Source organism: Schistocerca piceifrons, chromosome 3, assembly GCF_021461385.2.
Source record: "Schistocerca piceifrons isolate TAMUIC-IGC-003096 chromosome 3, iqSchPice1.1, whole genome shotgun sequence".
Classification (NCBI taxonomy): domain Eukaryota; kingdom Metazoa; phylum Arthropoda; class Insecta; order Orthoptera; family Acrididae; genus Schistocerca; species Schistocerca piceifrons.
In genome coordinates, this window is record NC_060140.1 from 465,447,081 (window position 1) to 465,460,546 (window position 13,466).

A 13,466-nucleotide genomic window follows, 5' to 3' on the forward strand; every position below is an offset into this window, starting at 1 on the left:
GGGCTGGTGGCCACATCAGTCGGACCTTAGTCGACTGGAGAATATAGCCTGGTGAAAAGAGTCATGATTTCAGTTGGTAAGAGCTGATAGGAGGGTTTGAATGTGGCGCAGACCCTCGAAGCCATGGACACAAATTACCAACAAGGCAATGTCCGTCACTGTAAGTGACTGCGTAATAGTATGGGCTGTGTTTTCATTGAGTGGACTGTGTCCTCTGATCAAAATGAACCGATAATTGACTTCAGATCGTTATGTGCGGCTACTTGAGAACATCTGCAGCCATTCAAGAAGTTCATGTGCCCAGAAAATTACAGAATTTTTATAGATGACAATGCACCGTGTCACGGGTCCACAACTGTTCGCAGTTGGTTTGAAGAATATTCTGGAAATTCGAGCGAATGATTTTCCACCTAGATCGCCCGACATGAATCCCATCGTATACTTATGGTAATCGAGAAGACAGTTCACGCACAAAATCCTACGCCAGCAACACTTCGCAGTTTGCAGGAGACTTTCAGCGATGTGAGTCCATGCCACGTCGAGTTGCAGCACTAAGCCGACAAAAGGAGTTCCGGCACGATATTAGGAGGTATCTCATGACTTTCGTCACCTCATTGTAAGTAAACACAACCTGTGCTCCTGTATCTTCGTACTTCCGTACCTCACTATCGTTAAATCGTACGCTAAATGAATGATTAACTGGTGCTTCTGGGTTAGTCTCCGTGTAGACTGTTCCACACACATATCCACAATTCATCAGTGTAGTATTCGCTTGTCGAGGAAATAGCTTATCGAAACTGTAAGAAAAAGTGATATTTGAACATGGTCCCGAGTTCGAGTCTCGGTCCGACACAGAGTTTTAACCTGCCAGGAAGTTTGAAATCAGGCACACTCCACTGTAGAGTGAAAATTTCATTCTAGATGAATTAGTTTGTTTCCCGACTATCCCTCGAATCCACGCTCTCTAAAATTCAACAGTAATCCTCTCCATGACACACGCTGCCTCGCTTGCAATGACTACCACAGGGGTTCGTTGAGCATCTCCATTTGATGCTCTCCTTTGTATTTTCTCTACCTCCTCATTTCATCCTATTCATCACTGTTTAATGCATTCATTTAGATGATTGCTGAAGTAATTTTCCAGCTCTTCATCGGATTACAACTACACGATCATGTAAAACATGAGAAACTAGAACCAACAGGCCACGGAATGCCTTGTTAATAACACATCATTACAAAAAGATCATTCACAATAATCAAGAAATGCAGAGAAAATTCTGAATCGCTCAAAACGCCCAGAAAAGAGAACAGCATTGTAATGTAGGTCGGATGAAAGGAAGATGTCGAACCAACTCAGAGGCGTGCTATTGGGTTTGTTACTAGTAGATCCGATCAGTTCGCGAGTGTTACGGCAGTGGCACTTGAAAAATGTGAAGATCTGAAGGGGAGAAAACTTTCATTTCGCGAAATAATATTGGGAAAGTTTAGAGAATCGGCCTTTGCGACAGAGTGCAGAACGATTCTGGTGTCACTAACGAATATCCCGCGGAAGACCCGCGAAGGCAAGAAAAATCAGGGCTCGTACGGAAGTATAAAGACGGGCGTTTATCACTACGTCCACTTGCGAGTGGAACAGGAAAGAGAATATAGTGGGTTGTGAAGTATGTTTGTAGATGTAGATGCGACAGTCGTTACGTATTGCAGAAGAATACCCGAAGATAATTAGAGAAGCATGACTTTATAGAAGGAAAGCAGAATGCCAAAGCTATCTGCTAGCTTACAATAGGACATACTGCGAACCGACAACCTATCGAAGATGATTTAGACGATATCACCTATAGTATCAAGACTATCAGTTTCCAGACTCAAACATGAATATTCATGCTAATGCTATCTACACACTTACTCGAGGAAGAACCAAGGAAATAGAATTACGTAGTGATGCTACTGAAAATAAAAATGTTTATTTCACTCTAGGTCGTTATGCAAAATCTGACGCGAGAATAAAGAGAAACTGATAGACACACTAATACTTCGAAAGGATTTGCGCTGGTCCATTTTTTAAATACGCCTCTGAGCATGAGTTAAAGACAGCTGTTGTATCATAGAGAGGGAGAGCGCTCCTGAGCTGCTGTAAGATATTACACAAGACGTCGATGTAAAGGTGGACGGTGGATGGCCTGGGCGCAAGTTATCAAACCAGCTGATCATACCCAGTCCAATTCAATAAGCATCAATTTATTTACTGCTCTCTTCACACCTAGTGTTTCTACTTATAATAAACATTGTTTTCCACGTTTTTGGAAATTATTACTAGTTGTAATCGATTACAAGGATGTGTCTCAGCAAATTAGTGATAACTGTACTGGACTGTCCACTCACATTAATGTGACTACCTGTCAAAAGACTGAACAAACACATTTTGCAGAATGGGTTTCTGTAAGACATACAGGAGGCACCAGAAGGTACCGACAGGGATGTGGAGCCATGTCGAACCCAGTGTCGTCGCCAGCTGTGCTATATTTCTCTACTGAGGATCCATGGTGTGAACATCCGGTTCGAATTGGTCCTAAAGATTCTCGATTGGGTCTGAATCCGGGGAGTTTGATGGGCAGAGAGGCATGGTGAACTCATACAGGTACTATTCGAACCAATCAAGTACACTGTGAGCGTTGTAACAAGTTGCATTGTCCTAGTGGTAGATCCCATCGTGTGGTGGAAAAACAAACAGCATATAGGGGTTGACACTGTCCCCAACATTCAGGGCACGCCACGAAATTTTTTCCCAGACTGTAATAGTTGCAGGACGTTTGGTTTCGGATGTTTCGAGCTGTACGCGCCGAAGGCCGTCTGTCGGATGGAGCCACTCAGTGACGCGAAACTGCGGTACTGGTGGGCATATACCTGCCTTTGTCACTGATGAACAGCAGTCGGCATGGGTGCGTGAACCAGGTGCCTGCTGCGGTGTACCATGCGTTCACTAAAGGGTCGTCAGGGGACACTGTTGGTGGCTTCTAGATTCATATGGGGGGTCTACTGAGAAACAATTGCGCGTCTATTCGCCAGTACATAGCTTTGCAGCCGTCGTTCACCCATGTCATCCACGACACATAGTGCACCACAGTAACCTCGGCACTGGCGGGCTGCGACCCAACGGTTCTGGGCGCTTCAGTCCGGAACCGCGCTGCAGCTACCATCGCAGTTTCGAATCCCGTCTCAGGTATGGATGCATGTGATGTCCTTAGGTTAGTTAGGTATAAGTAGTTCTAAGTTCTAGGGGACTGATGACTCCAGATGTTAAGTCCCATAGTGCTTAGAGCCATTTGAACCATTTGAAGTAACGTCGGTTTGGGATTGAGCCATTTCAGCATGGACCACGGCGGCAAGCGAACAGATTACAAACTGAGCCATTTCGGAAGTGCTTTCACCTTTGGCTCAAAAGCCAGTGATCATGCCCTTCCGGACGCCAGATAAATCACTCTTCTCCCATGTCACGACAAAGAACTGCACTGTTTTCCGCATTCACCCGACATGCCATATATACCCTCTACTGCAAGTGCTACCACCTGCCGTCTGTGAGTGATAATTGCACGTTGACATCGAACATGAGCGGTGGTCAAGTTCATGTGATGGATCATGTAATAGTAATAATGACTAAGTAACGATAAAAAATATGTTCGCCTGTCGGTAGCAATACTAATTTGGGGGGGGGGGGGGGGATATATGCATTTGTAAGCAGCGCCTTGACTGGTTTTTCCGTAGCCAAGGGCTGGATGTCCGTGAATGTACGGGAAAAAGTTGGTGGACTCTTCGAACCGATTAACTGTTGTCTCAGTCGTTTCTACATGTATGTATTCACTTTCCCGTTCAGTGAGTGGATCTTGCGCGTTACCCTTCGTTCTAAGATTTGGTGGATTTTCGTCAAATTCTCATTGTGTAAGTAGTAAGAGGCTGCACAATACCTTACTTTAATGCCTCCTGGGTAGATTCCGAGGATCACCAGTAAAGCTTCAGTTGGTGTGATGTGAAAGGCTGAAAGGTAACACTGTTTGGACCATATATAAAAGTATGCAAAATATACTTTACTAATAACATTTATTTTCCCAAAACAAAGATAAACATAAATTGTGCTAAGCAAGTTACAGATATACAACTAACAGTTGGTTTAAATCCACACTGCACAAGGATCCTGGGTGGCAGAAGTGAGTCAAGTACTCTGGCCCTAAAAGTGTAGACAACGCACTCCGAATTGATCTGACGTAGAGCAGACCTTGATTGATAATCTACAGAAGTTTCTCAACATAGGTGCAGCTGAGAGCAAGTGGCAGTTGAGATCTGTATGATCTGACAAGGTCGGAGCGACAGTACGTTATCCTGTTCGCTTCGTGCGGCGATGTAACTTGCAGCTGGCGAGATGTGTGCGGCGGAGGTGAGACGTGAGACAGCACCTGCTAATCGACCCCGGCCACGAAAGAAATGCAAAAATCCCACGGTCTAGCGATCAGGCAGACGGATCGCAATTTACTCTTTAACACAGCCCTGAAATCAAGGTAGATTACAGTGTGTGACACAACCGTTCGCTGGTCGTGCCAAGGATCAATTTGGCACACTTATATGACAGAGCGTGCAACGATACCTAACGTCAAGACTGGTAAACCAAAAATGAATAAGTGTTGCCTCAGCAAACGAGTAGTCTGAGACGTTTGATGTCACACTGTTGGAACAGTAAGAACGTCACCACAGGCTCCCCTGTCTAAACTAGTCGCAAGTGAAGTCAGTCTCAGGACAGGTCTCAAGCACCAGTCACACATGCCAGAGCACCGACCTGAAGTCTCTTCATACCGACCAAAATCCAGCCGCTCAGAGCCTCGCACCCCCTCAGAAAAAAGTCCGTTTTCCCCAGAGTGCACCAACGACACCGGCATCATACCGTATTGAGCCAATCACAGCGCTCTAGACGCGCTAAATCTCACCTCCCACACGACAGCACAAACTCCTGTCGAACCAGAGCAAGAGTTAAGAAATCCGAATCTCTGGAAAAAGAAGATACCGCCAATTACAGGCTTTTCTAAGTTTTCGTCGAGGGGGAAGATGTTTTTCTCCAAAGTGGCGTCGCTTCCTGCAGCAACAAGCAAGCAGATACAATCTTAAAGATCATTATCTAAATCCCCTATGCCTTGGAGCTTGTTAGTCGTAGCTATGAGGTGTAATAAAGACTCTATCTCTAAACGTTTCTCAGACGCCAGAGTTTCCTATACTACCGAGGTGGCGAATGCAAGTGGGTCACAGGCCTATCTGCAGTATCGGCAAACATGAAAACTTGTGAATTTTTATTACACGTGGCTCTGCACACAATGCCCTGTTTATGACTCCACTGTGTAGATGCGTCCCTTCAGTCCATCACCCCCACCCAGCCTTTCGCTGGCGCCAATGCAGGTATAGCAGTATTGTTCTGCTGGAGACTCATCTGAACAAGGGCCTGCCCTGTGTACCCTGTACAGCTGTGGGCCTGTCCGGCAAGGTCTACTGAGGGATGGGCTCGCCGCCAATTGCTTCCGAATCCCAACATGCCAACATGAGCTAAGAACCATAAAAGTACCCCATGCATTTAGCGCCCTACCAGGCTCCATCTGCTCAGGCCTAACTGTCTAGAGTCTAGGCCAAGGTGCGTCAGATTGTAATAATATCTTTAATAATATTGCGTATACGAAAAATAGGCGAGAGAGTAACTTGTGCTCTCTTAATGCCACTAAGAGTTTTGGAGCACACCTAACTGTACATGAGGCAGTTTTTGTCCGGTCTGCCAGAATGGATGTCTATGCACCCAGACAACTGGTGTGAAGTCATTGATGGACGTGTAAAAATGGCATCATGATTCGTCCTCACAGAATGCGGTAGTAGATTGCAACTGGATGTGGAGGCACCGACAACTTCCTCCATATTGTTTGTTGCTTTGTTTGTGGCTGGATGTCTTGTGAGAAGTTATACTTTTCGTTCATTGGGTAAGTTGTCTGGTGATGGAGATGATTTCTACACAGTGTATATTCACTATTTAGATGTATGTGCTTGGTTTTCTATGGAGCTATGATCAACTTTTTGTTTATGCATGATCGCAGCATTCGAGAGAGTATTCCATTTTCCATTTCCTCCAGCTCAGCTCAAGAATTCTTCAGCACCAACTATATGACATCGTTGGCATATGTCACCGTCACAGCGACGTAACTATTTTCTTTCAGTTGAATAAAAGAGAGTATTAAGTGGCAAGCCCAAAACACTGGTCCAGAAATTGACATCTGTGGGCAATCTTCAGTACAGTACATTACTTTTGTGACCGGCCGACCAGACCAGAACTCTACCCTACGGTAATCGATTAAGTTGCATTATAGACACTGGGATGTCTTAAGTTCTCTCAGCCAGAGAAATAATGCAGTCATCATAAAGTATCAAATGGCTGCACGGTGTCAATTAAAATCGCAGTTAGCTACTTTTTGTTACATGGCTCAACTGTTCGGACTGTAATATTAAAAGGAAGTCCAATAAATTTCCGTTTCCTAAGGTCAAATTAAATTTATGATTAAACCTGTGGAGCTCCCTATGTCAGTATTAGGCTTCGTCTTCAGCAGACAGTGTAGTATCTACATATGGGTGAAATCACCATCAGCGAGAGCGCACCGCGAGTTCCTGCTACTAATACATATTTTTACGAGCTTCAAACGTGAGCGACTTATTTTGAGTTATCTGTGTAGTTACTAGTTTATTTTTGTAATTTCCTGCGTGTTCGGGTGCTTACTAGACACAACCTTTTATTTCAATAACAGTGTAGTGTACAGTACCACCGTTGCTATCGACCCTCATATCGTACAGGCTTTTGTTTGTTTGGTTAGAACGGCTTAGTGTTGGTTAGACCAGCAGTGAGAGAGCACTTCGATTTCCCGCTGCTAATAAGGCGAGTACATCGTTCGTTTGTTAAATATTTTTACGAGTTTCAAACAGGAGCTACTGCAGTAATGGATAGGAACTGTGATTGTTGTGTACAGATGCGAGCTGAGTTGGCGACCCTTCGCTCACAGCTCCAAGCTGCGTTGGTGTCCGTCACACAGCTTGAGGCTGCTGCCAAGGGGCGTCACTGTGGGGGATCGAACGCGGGGGTCCGGGGGACATCGAACACGTCCCACGTGTCCTCCGATCGGGCCACTGGTGTGACCGCCCCGGGCACTGCCTGCACTGAGGTTGACCCCTCACCCGTGGTCGAGTGGGACATCATTCTGAAGTCTGGCAGGCAGCGAGAAACTTCCCGAGGGGCCGATCGTAGGACCTCCCCGGTTCGTTTGACGAACAGGTTTCGGTCTTTATCTGTGATTGACGATGTCTCTGAGCCGGATGCAGTCGTCTACCCTGTTCCAGAGGACGCTTCTCGGCCCGCAAGGTCTGGGCATTCACAGAGGGTGGGTTTGCTGGCAGTTGGGAACTCCAACGTTAGCCGCGCAATGGGGCCCCTTACGAACCTGGCTCCGAAGGAGGGGAAGGAAGCCAGTGTGCACTCCGTGTGCATTCCGGGGGGAGTCATTCCGGATGTGGAAAGGGTGTTTCCGGATGCCATGAAGAGTACAGGGTGCAGACAACTGCATGTGGTACCAATGACGTGTGTCGCTTTGAATCGGAGCAGATTCTGTCTGGTTTCGGGCGGCTAGCAGAAATGGTGAAGACTGCCAGTCTTGTTTCCGAGATTAAGGCAGAGCTCACCATCTGCAGCATCGTCGATAGAACCGACAGTGGTCCTTTGGTGCAGAGCCGAGTGGAGGGTCTGAATCAGAGGCTTAGGCGGTTCTGTGATCGTGTAGGCTGCAGATTCCTTGACTTGCACCATCGGGTGGTGGGTTTCTGGGTTCCGCTTAATAGGTCAAGAGTCAACTACACGCAGGAGGCGGCTACACGGGTAGCGAGGATGGGCGGTTTTTTAGGTTGGCCTCAGAGAATCACAGAAGTGGCGTCCGTCTAAAAGTGGGCAGGTAAAACACAGTAAGGTAGTTGTAGAAACGATTGGTATTGAAGTTGTAAATTGTCATAGCTGTGTTGGGAAAGAACCAGAGCTCCAAGCCCTAATAGAAAGTATTGAAGCTCAAATAGTTATAGGTACAGAAAGCTGGCTACAGCTGGAAATAGGTTCAGCCGAAATTATTTCAAACGATCTAACAGTGTTCAGAAAGGATACATTAAATACAGTTGGTGATGGAGTATTTATTGCTGTCAGAGGTAGCTTGCCTTGTAGCGAAACTGAAGTAGATAGTTCGTGTAAAATAGTATATGTAGAGGTTATAACTGATAATCGGACTAAACAATTAATTGGATCGTTTTACCGACCCCTCGAATCAGAAGATAAAGTTGTTGAACAGTTCAAAGAAAACTTGAGTCTCATTTCAAATAAGTACCCCACTCACACAATTATAATCGGTAGTGACTTCAATCTACACTCGATTTGCTGGAAAAATTATACGTTTAAAGCCGGCGGCAGGCATAAAACGTCATCCGAAATTCTACTGAATGGTTTCTCAGAAAATTATTTTGAACAATTAGTTCATGAGCTCACTCTACGCGTAAATGGGTGAGAAAGCACACGTGACCTTTTAGCAACAAATAATCCTGGACAAATAGTGAGTATTGTGACGAATATAGGGATTAGCGACCACAAGGCAGTTGCTGCTAGGCTGAATACCGTAACACCTACAACCACCAAAAAGAAACGCAAACCATGTCTATTTAAAAAAGCTGATAAAAATGCTATTAACGCCTTTTTAAGAAACAGTCTTCACTCCTTCCGATCTGATAGAAAAGTTGTAAAATGTTTTCAAAGAGATAATATCGACAGTATTTGAGAGATATACGCCACATAAATTGATAAGTGATGGCACTGATCCCGCGTGGTATACAAGGCGGGTCAGATAGTTGCTGCCAAATTTAAAAGAACGCAAAATCCGAAGGCTGGAAAAGTTTTACAGAAGTTCGAAATATAGCGCGTACTGCAATGCGACATGCTTTTCATAATTTCCACAACGCAGTTCTGTCTCGAAATCTGGCAGAAAACTCAAAGAGATTCTGGTCAATCATAAAGCACACCAGTGCAAAACGTAATAAATACCTTGATTGCGCGATAACAACGGTGAAGTCACTGATGACAGTGCCGCTAAAGCAGAGTTATTAAACACGGTTATCCGAAACTCCTTCACCAAAGAAGACGAAGTAGATATTCCTGGATTCCAATGAAGAACAACTGCCAAGATGAGAAACATAGAAGTAGATATCCTCGGAGTAACGAAGCAGCTTAAGTCACTTAGTAAAGGCAAGGCCTCCGGTCCAGATTGTATACCAGTCAGGTTCCTCTCAGAGTATGCTGATAAAATAGCTCCATATTTAGCAGTTATACACAACCGCTCGCCCACAGAAAGATCCGTACTTAAAGACTGGAAAATTGCTCAAGTCACACCTATACCCAAAAAGGGAAGTAGGAGTAATCCGCTGAATTACAGGCCTATATCACCAACGTCGATTTGCAGTGGAGTTTTGGAACATACACTGTATTCAAACATTATGAAGGACCTCGAAGAAAACGATTTATTGGCACATAGTCAGCACGGATTCAGAAAATATCGTTCTTGTGAAACACAAATAGCTCCTTATACTCATGAAGTAATGAGTGCTATCGACAGGGAATGTCAAATTGATTACATATTTCTAGATTTCCAGAAGGCTTTCGACGCCGTTCGTCACAAGCGTCTTCCAACCAAACTGCGTGCCTACGGAGTATCGCCTCAGTTGTGCGACTGGATTCGTGATTTCCTGTCAGAAAGGTCACAGTTCGTAGTAATAGACGGAAAGTCATCGAGTAAAACAGAAGTAATATCTGGCGTTCCCCAGGGAAGTGTTACAGGCCCAGTATTGTTCCTGATCTATATTAACGACATAGGAGACAATCTGATTAACCGTCTTAGATTGTTTGCAGATGATGCTGCCATTTGCCGCCTTGTAAAATCATCAGATGATCATAACGGCTTGCAAAATGATTTAGATAAGATACCTGTATGGTGCTTAAAGTGGCAATTGATCCTGAATAAAGATAAGTGTGAAGTTATTCGCATGAGTACTAAAAGAAATCAGCTAAATTTCGATTACGCGACAAGTCACACAAATCTGAAGACTGTAAATTCAGCTAAATACTTAGGGATTACAATTACAAGTAACCTAAATTGGAACGATCACATAGATAATATTGTGGGTAGAGCAAACCAAAGACTGCGATCCATTGGCAGAACACTTAGAAGGTGCAACAGGTCTACTAAAGAGACTGCTTACACCACGCTTGTCCTCCCTATTCTGGAGCACTGCCGTGCAGTGTGGGATCCGCATCAGATGGGGCTCACGGATGACATCGAAAATGTACAAAGAAGGGCAGCTAGTTTTGTACTATCGCGAAATAGGGGAGATAGTGTCAGAGACATGATATGTGAATTGGAGTGGCAATCATTAACACAAAGGCGTTTTTCGTTGCGACAGGATCTTCTCATGAAATTTCAATTACCAGTTTTCTCCTCCGATTGCGAAAACATTCTGTTGGCACCCACCTACATAGGGAGAAATGATCATCACGATAAAATAAGAGATAGCAGGGCCCGCACAGAAAAATGTAAGTGCTCGTTTTTCCCGCGTTCCGCTCGAGAGTGGAACGGTAGAGAGACAGCTTGAAGGTGGTTCTTTGAACCCTCTGCCAGGCACTTTATTGTGAATAGCAGAGTAATCACATAGATGTAGATGCAGATGTAGTGCATTTATTTAAGTAGACTGTGTAATTGGTTAGTACCAAGATCGTAGTCTGAGAGAATTTTGCCAAGCTCTTACTCTCCTGACAGTCTCCATCCACGGGTCTTAGATTCAACTTCAATTGTTGGTAGAAGGACTGGAGTTTTCATTTGTTCTCCCAGTATTTTGTTCTATTTGCCCTACAAGTCGATCTCTGTTTCGTTTCTCATTTAGATTTCCGACTTTCCCTGTTTGTGTTGGAAAAGTAGTTCTTGGTAGTGGGACTTAAATTTTTTTGTACTGTGGCAGTCGTACTACTTCGATGGTTGACAGTCCCCTCTATCTCGCCTTAAGCCCAGTCTGATGTCCGTCAGATCTGATCTATTCCGTTATTATGGATACTCCATCTCCGATGTCATTTGCACCGTGCGTTTAATGTTCGCAACCACTTCATGTAATAACAGAAGCTAACAGTCGCAACGGTCCACTGTTGCTGATCTGCTCTCCTCACCAAAAAGTTACGTAAACTAACGTAGGAGCAGTATAGTTGGCACTGGACCCTCGACGTATGGAAAAACAGCTATTGGACTGCATGTCACTGAATATGTTGGTAAAAATCAATGACACAATACGAATATCGAGAGGATTATATGTCGTGATGTATCCGTGATCATCTGTCATAGTCTCTCATCTGCAAACGATACAGGAACCCATGATTCAGTCATATTCATCCGTTTGTTCGTCTGTATGACACTGCAGCCGAACTGTTGTCTCAGAAGGACTATAGACGTCCAAACGAATTATGGCAAAACGGTTTCAGAGTCATTCAGCAAATCAGAGGTGCTGCCAAAGGAGATGTGCGCATTAGAAACACATCTCTAGCCCATTTCCATGAGTTCTGAGTGACAGTTAAGTGTTCCTGTATAAGGATTGCTTCGCAGTGCTTTCGTTTTCTCCTGCCGTAACTATTAGGTGTACTTTGTATTTATGTTATTTTTCAGTTGTAAAATTGTGGTACTTTGCCGAAAGCGGCGGAGTGGGAGAGACACAAAGAGTGAGAGAAAGAGAGAGAGAGAGAAATAGCGGAGGAAGTAGAAGGCTAACCATGTTATTAACACTCCACAAAGACAAAATTAATATGGGACTATCTTAGTAAACCTCACTGCATTACACACTAAATCTAAGTTCAATCCCTCATTTTCAGCTGATTTTTTATTGCCAGATATGTTTCACCTAATGTAGACAGCGTTTTTAGTTGCTGATGAACAAAACAAGAGATAACTGTGTAGCTATAGATATTTTGTTGCGAGGTATGCAGTGTTATGTGGCAATATATTCATGTTACATTACTTTGTTGTACTGCAAAGCATATCTCAAATTAAAATAGTTGTAGCTAAATAGCCATCTCTTATTTTGTTTACCTTTCAATTAAGTAGCCTTATATATATATATATATATATATATATATATATATATATATATATATATATATATATGTTCCAAATGACTGATAATACCTCTATCTATATGTGAAACACGAGTGAAGCAGCAGCTGTGGAGGAATAATACTAACAGTACAACTTGGACTTTTTATTCAGCGTACAAAGACTCTGACAAATGTGTGCACTGAGGTGTAACCTGCAATTAAAGAAAAGTGGTATTAATGATATTAATTTATTCTGTGTGCCTATAATTCACAGAGTATTATGTATGTGAACTGCAATCACTGGATCGAAAAGACTTAAATGAATACATTTTGTACAGCTGTAACATATTTGTTTCTTTCTTCAGAAACTAGATAAGCACTGACGGGAGAGAGCTCAATACCTCTAATAGTACAGCAGTTAGGACAGAAATTTTAATGCAGAGATCTTGTGCAGTACATAAGGTTTCCAACATGTCGTCGATGGAAAAGGACGCAATTACGTTACATGCAGTGTTTGAAGACTTTAGCATTACGCCAGAAATATCCGAGCAAGGACAAAGTTGGTAAGTGTACAGTAAAGATGGAAGGAAGCATTCAGAACAATTACCGCAACTTATTTTTCTCTTATTGTCTGACTGAGTAATAGAACTTCCTCCATGTTTGATTCGTTAACCGCCGTCGGCAAATTATTTCAATTTTTGTCTTAAACTTCAATTTATTTGTGGTTCAAATGGCTTTGAGAACTATAGGACTTAACATCTGTGGTCATCAGTCCCCTAGAACTTAGAACTACTTAAACCTAACTAACCTAAGGACATCACACACATCCATGCCCGAGGCAGGATTCGAACCTGCGACCGTAGCAGTCGCGCGGTTCCGGACTGCGCGCCTAGATCCGCTAGACCACCGCGGCCGGCAATTTATTTGTGGTAGCCCTTATCTTAGAACCAGTTTTCAAAAATCATCGAACCAGATCTGTGAAGGCTTGAATCTCGACTGATTCCCGAGATCTGCGGTGGTGGAGAAGGTTACACTTGCTGTCTGAAGATGCGCAATGGTTCCCAAGTTTCCGATGCTCTGTAGAGTCCCTGAATGGAGTTCCCGGATACAGACCTTAAGTCTCAAGTTTCTCTGGTCTGAGCATCTTCTGCTACGCCTTATCATTTTCCGGCATCAGTATGCAACTTCTTGTCCAGCAGAGTTTTCTCCTAACAGAAATCGTGACTCTCAAGCCAGTTATGCTCTTATG